The sequence below is a fragment of the Sturnira hondurensis genome, unplaced genomic scaffold (assembly GCF_014824575.4).
Source record: "Sturnira hondurensis isolate 20B ecotype Veracruz unplaced genomic scaffold, ASM1482457v3 Scaffold0016663, whole genome shotgun sequence".
NCBI lineage: Eukaryota > Metazoa > Chordata > Mammalia > Chiroptera > Phyllostomidae > Sturnira > Sturnira hondurensis.
Window position 1 is genome coordinate 7,802,413 of NW_028089294.1, and position 6,904 is coordinate 7,809,316.

Sequence of the window (6,904 nt, forward strand, 5' to 3'; positions counted from 1 at the left end):
GTGAGAGTAAAGACCCTTTGCATTGTAGCTGGCAGGTTCTTGTGGGGCACTATCCCTGGGCAGAGACTTAACGAAGGACAAAGGACAAAATATTTCCGCCTGAAACTATCTGCTTAGGAAGATCAAAACATCAGAGTACTTCACAAGTATAATGTCGCTGATTATCACATTTCAGTGAATCAAAGTCACCGTCAACAACAAAACCTGACATGGTTGAGCCAAAAAGAACCTGGGGCTCCAGAAACAGTCTATTCCGTTTTCATGTTACTGAAATGTACCGTTTTCCCCTCAAGTCTTTCCACAAGACACTGGAAATCATGGACCAGAGGAAATCCATGAGTCCATGAATTAACTTGATAAATATTTTAAAACAGACAAAACATGACATTATATAATGGTTCTGATCCTCCTACAGAACCTGGAGAGAATCAATTTTACTGGGAAATATATAAAGAATAGAGTAAATAAACATGATTATTCACTCTAATAAGAGTTTCTCCTTTGGAAATTACGTTACCAGCCTGGTCCCAAATTTAATAGTTCCAATAAATTCTCAGACTTTAGAATTAGCCCACTAGACTAATACAAATGAATGACTGTTATTTTGTTCTAAGTCAATAAGCTGTATAAACAGGGTTACTGGCTGCTGCCCTGTGTCTCTTCCTATACTTTGGGGTCAGATCCAGCAAAATAGGAAATTTTCAGATGCCAAATGATAAGCTACTATTGACTCTAATGGGTAGACTTCTGTGTGGTTGTACAGGACTCAAGAATGTCACAGTGCTCAAAACTACATTCACACTAACTGATCAGTTCTGGCTAAGCAATACATTTGTCATCTAAAGTAGAAGATGGTCCCCCCCAACAGATTTTTTTTTTGCACGTTTCACTGGATGATGCCTGGAATGTCATGCTTTAGTCTGATGGCACAGCATTTCATCCAACCAGCCTTCCATCTCAGAATGTGTAATTGTCACCTTATTTTTAGAGCAAGTGCTTATTAAGAAGTAGGCCTGACATTTCTTACTTGAGTTTGCAGGGAGTTGTTCTGTGATAAAAATGCCACCAAAAAAGTCATATGGAAGAATGGAAACTGCTTATTTTATCAAGTGATGTAGAACACAATGAAATCTGTTTTACAACTACACTGTATTTAATTATCTTCCATTGTTACTTAAAAACCAACCTGACAGTGAATTCACTTGTATTGGCTTCCCAGGGAGGTCTGTAATTGTCATCCTTTGAAGGTCAGCCAGGTTTCTTTCATGGGAAGAATATGGACATGGGTGAGAGATGAAAAAACCTGCCCAAATCAAAACCACTCTGCGGAAGAGAGTTAGTATCCCAGAGACTCACTGTGCAGATGGAGTTTGCTGCCCTGCATCGACATGAGCAAGGCTGAGTAAGTGCAGTGGGCATTGCCTGTGCCATAAAATAACTGTTGGAGTAGGTCATGAGGCATGTGGGTGATTCATTGCCAGAAGATCACTGGGGGGAAAGTTCTTTAAGTTCTGGGGAGGGGAAGAATTGGGGTGGCCTTCTGGAAGAGGAGGATCCAAAAGGGACCTAAGGGAACTGGTGAGATTTTTTTTTAAGGGAGAGAGGGGTACTCAGGGGAAGGAGATGATGATGAGCAAACACTCAGATACACTGCATCCTAGTAGGGTTCCTACTTAAAACAGTCCTGGGACAGGGGTTGAAGTAGAAAATGCTTGGTTCCAGGCCTGAAAGAGTTGGGCCTGTTCCTGAGAAGACTCTCCCAGTGAAATGAGAAGAGACTGGAGTCGAGGGTGAGAAATGTGTATGCGATGAGCCATCATGACGTGAAAGTTCACGTGCATTCCGTGGGGCCCATGCTATAACCTGAAGGCAGACTGGGGACACTTCAGCAGGGAGGCTGCTGGGTGTTCGGGGAAAGTCATTTATGATGATGAAAGAAGTGAGAGGAGCTAAGTTTCTCCTGAAACAGCACCAGATGAAACAAGTTCACATTACAGTCCCAGACCGAACAGCCTTGGACACCCATCCCACCAGTGATTCCTCACTCCGCCTCTCAAATCATCTTTTCCCCGGGCTGGGTTGTAGTTTCTGACTGAGCATTCCCAGGTTAAAGGAGAAAACTCCTCAGGAAATAGAAAGTCCAAATGTCATGGAAAAGTCTCAGTTGAGTAGGAAAACGAACTCGATGGAGTAGAAGGCCCTGACGTTCTCTCAAGTTCCTTGAAGTCCAAACTCACAAAACTGACGCCCAGACAGGTGCGGAAGTCCTGGACGTCCAGGCTCTGGTTTCCTGTCTGAGGATCTGCCTCTTCCTAGAGGTGACTCCTGGGCCAGGCACCCTGCAGGGAAGACCACAGTCACTTGTAGGATGAGCCCTTACCGTACCAGGTCAGGAAAAGAGTCCCAGGAAATGCCAAAAATAAATTAATAAATTAAATAAAAATAAATAAAATTAAAAACCCCCAAAGATGTGTCCTATGCCTATGACCAGCCTTGTTTATAGTGAAATAAGCAGAACTTCAGTTCCAGGCCTGAAAGAATTGGGACCCTGTCATCAGGGCCACTGAGTGACACTGGAAAAACAAAACTGCTGAGAACAATTTCTCCTTTATGTAGTTGCCCCAGGGCCAAAACTTCACCATTAGAGATGCATTCCTTTGGATCAGGTATTATGCTAGGCCTGGAGTCCCCTTAGAATAATACTCTAGCAGTATCAGCATCTTGAAGCCATCAGCAACAGGATATGAACTCACCAGGTGTCTACTCTAAGAGCATACATCTCAAGCAACAGGACTGGGGCAAGGGAGACACAGCATAAGAGAGACCAGGGAAGGCAAGAAGAGTGAGTTCACTTAATGCAATATTTGGCCAGGGACCCAAAATAAGAGGGAGTGGGGACAGAGGCTTTTCTAAGAGGCTTACTTGTCACCAAATGTGGCCTTCACCAGAGGAGATAACAAAGGTTCTAGCTGGCTGGTCTCCCTGGTGTCAGAGAATAAACGCAACCATTGCAATTGCAATCAAATCTACTTTTGAATCAAGACAAATTAGACAGTGCAGGAGAAGATTACTATAAAACTGCCAGTGATTGGCTAGATTCCCCTCTCCCTTTAGGCCACAAGGTAGCAAGGCCTTATTATTGGCTCGATGTCAATGTTGATTTTTAAATTATTGTCTAACCCCCTCTGTAGCTCCTCAATCCCACCCCTGAACAATGGCATCTTAGTGACCTGCTTTCCTTAAAGAGATTATGATTTTATCCTGAAGTCTTCTTTCTAACAGTTTTTCTGCATTCTGAGGTAAATAGTCACAATGTCGCAGAAACACATGAAACTTAAAAAAGCCTGAGACAAAATTAATATTACATACTGAATTTTTCAGAGTAAACAGTAATGTTCAGGCGTATCTTTGTAAAGTAAGCAGAGGTGTTGGTAACAGTGCGAGAAGAAAATTGCTAATTATCTTCTAACCTCTACTTTCCTTGCATAAAAGTACAACTGGGGTGGGACTAGAAACGAGAAGCAAAACATTTATGGTTCTCTGGCCTCACATTTTTCACCATAAATGGCAAGAAAGAAGAGCAGATGAGCACAATCTTAGATATTAGATTAGCATCCAATAAAGTTCTCCCATCCTTGAAGCAGACCAAGGCCCTGTGACCAAATAAAGCCCTGTTTGTGAAGATTCACTCTAAAGTAACCCCTTCTTTTTCTTTTTTTTTTAAGTGGTGCCTTCACTGGTGATTTAAATTGCTCATTTTCAACACAGTTGGCTCTCTGGCCTTTACAAGCACATTAAAAACGGATTAGATGTTCTAGGTAATTAAGAGTAAAAATTATGTCATAATAGAAAACAGAGAGAAGTAGGTTTTGCTGTGGAAGAGAGGGGACTCAAGCCTTCTTACCCAAGACTCCATTCCCAGAAACTGCTCCAACCCGCAATAAACAAAGGATTGCCAGTGAAATGGCTTCCCACCCCTCTAATGAGCCACAGGCCACATGCTAGACAGGCTTAGGAGACACTCTCCTTTCTCCTGTCCCTGACCATCCAAGCATGTTTTCCCCAAGGAGACTCCTCAGCTTCCCAGCTCCCAGCTCTCCCTTCAGGTCCTAGGAAAAGGTCACAGGAGAGGAAGGAGCCAACTGTCTGGAAGATGGTTTGGAGGGTGTGATCGTACCTGGACATGCCCGAGAAACACATCTCCGGGTCTCTCATCCTTCCAACAGCGCTCCTCACAAAGGCTGACATCGCTATTATAACACCATATGATAGTAGATGAACAGTTGGCCCATGTTGAGCTGCGTAGGAATCCCCAGAGTATCAGGTACTAATCGCCAGAACCTAAAAATGTTGTCTCACTTGAAAAAAGGGATCTTAACGGGTATGATTGAGTTAAGGATCTTGAGATGGGGAGCTATCCTGTATTATCCAGTGGGGCCCTAAATGCCAGTGCAGTTGTCCTTATCAGAGAGAGGTGAAGGAAAATTTGGCACACAGAAGAGGGGAAACAAACTACAGAGGCAGAGATTGGTGTGATGTGGCCACGAGTCTGCCTGGAAGAGATAAGGAACACACTCTTCCTTAGAGCTCAGAGCTTCTGGAGGGAGTGCTGTCCTGCTGACAGATTGATTTCAGCCCAGTGATGCCAACTCGGGGCTTCTAGCCTCTAGAACTGTGAGAGAATTAATTTCTGTTGTTTCAGGCCATCAAATTTGTAGCTATTTGTTAAATCAGCCACAGGGGACTAATGCAAAACCTAAGCGTGGAAGAAAATGCAGAAAAATGGAGTATTTTAAGGATAGAGAGGCTATGGATTGAATTATGTTCTTCTTAAGTTCATATGTTAAAGCCTTAACCTCCAATAGGACCATTTCTGGAGATAGGGCCTTCAAAGAAGTAATTAAGGTTAAATGAGGTCAGGTCATAAGGGTAGACCCTAATCCAGTAAGATAGATGGCCTTAAAAAAGAGAGAGAATGAGAAAGATCTCTCTCTCTCTCTCTCTACCTTTCTCTGCACATGCACAGAGAAAAGGCCATGAGCACACGGCAAGAGGGTGGCAGGCATCTGCGAGCCAAGGCGAGAAGCCTTAGAACTCAGCCACAGCCTTCGGAACTGTGAGAGAATAAATTGCTGTTGTTTAAGCCACCCAGGCTATAGTGTTTTGTTATGGCAGCTCAAGCCGTCTAGTACAGAGTTAATAGAAAGTTGCCCCTCGGAGACCTAGGTTCTTTAAGGAGACAAGCCCAGGATAACCCCACCTCCCCAGACCTCAGTCTCCACTATTAGGAGGAGTTTGCACTGACTCAGGTGTGCTCAGGCTGGTGTCAAAGAGGAAGAGAGCCTTCCAGACAGGAGATCAGCAGGAGCAAAGCCTAGCTCTGCAGTAGTGTTTCCAGAAAGCATCCCCCTGTAAGTGCGTGAGACAAAGCGGCTTGCACGTGCCTTGTGTTTGAACAGGGTAACAGTGTCTAATCAGACACAGGCGTGACATACCTTAGCCCTCGGGAGTGAAGGCAGCTACCTTCAGGCTAACATGTCACTGTCACTCACAATTGATCGTTGCTGGTGTAATGCAAGTCAAGCATCTACATGGTGGGCAAACTTGGGGGAGATGGAAGGAAATGAAAAATTTAAAACATGTTTTGAGGCTTGTTTTCTGCCCCAGGCAGCATTTGATGTGGGCAGGGCCCCCGCTTATCCCTGTCATCCAGATAACAACAGAAGGAAAGCAGAGAAGACTGCAGAGGGGCCCTTGCCTATTGTTTGGCTGTTGTCTGGGGGATTTTCTTCACTAGCTTTTTGCCTCAGAAGTGTCCCTTCCCACACCAATGCCAGGCAAAGTGAAGTCAGCCTTCCCAGGATGCAGAGGGCAAATCAAAGAAGCAGCCAGAGGGCTCACTGAGGCCCAGGAGTGCTGTGAGGGGCATTGGAAATGTACCCCCTGCAGCTAACGGGCAAAGAGACTGCCAGGAGGTGGAGTACCACCAAAGAACATGGAGACACCGGGAGGACACTGGAGAAAAATGAAAGGACTGCTATGGCTGACACAAGCCCCACCTACCTGTCCCAGGGGCTGAGGGTTCAATGCCTCAAGGCCCTTGTTAGGCATTTGACGTCCACCCATTGCCTTGTGGGAATGAACAAACCCCAGAGTGCTTGTCATCTCACTGACCCCTAACTATTTATGGAGCTGCCCTGAGCTCTTCATAAGACCCAGAGTCCTGCAACCCAAATGTGACACAAACAGGTGAAGGAGAAAGTGTAGCCCTATAGGGGATTCTGAATGTCACACCAGGTGGAGCCAGACTGCCAGGTGGCAGTGACAACAGCAGCAGCAGGGGCAGGGCAAACCCTTCAGCTGGGACTGTAGACGGGGGTGGCTCTCAGGACAGGGAGCCCGGGAGGCTCAGGAGCCCTCTAGGGAGTTGAGAAAGATCTAAGTAGCCAAAGTCTTCAATCTGACAGGAAGGGCAGAACTGTGACTTGGCTTCTGACCATCATGGCTAAAACAGTCTATCAGTGTCATTGACTCCTGGAGAATATGGCACAGAGAACGTGCTCCGGTCTTTCCCACCGAAAACCATAGAGCCCTGCCTCAATCCCCCGACCCGCTCTCAACCTGTCAGCATGGTTTACACCTGTCTCCAGTTCCGTCTGTGTCTTGGTAGGAGCTTCTCCTCTACTCGTAACGAATGGCCGGCCCCTCTGGGAAGCCTGCATTAGAGTGAGTTATTATCTCCGTTTGGCCCCATTGCACTTTGCACAGCGGGTCTTTCGCAGTGTTATAACCAAGTCCATCCTTCCGATGAGACAGCACAGTCCTCAGACCTGACCCCCAGCCAGGCATGGAGCCGTTGTTGAAGGAAGGAAAGGATGCAAGAATGAACCAGTGAATAAAAAGC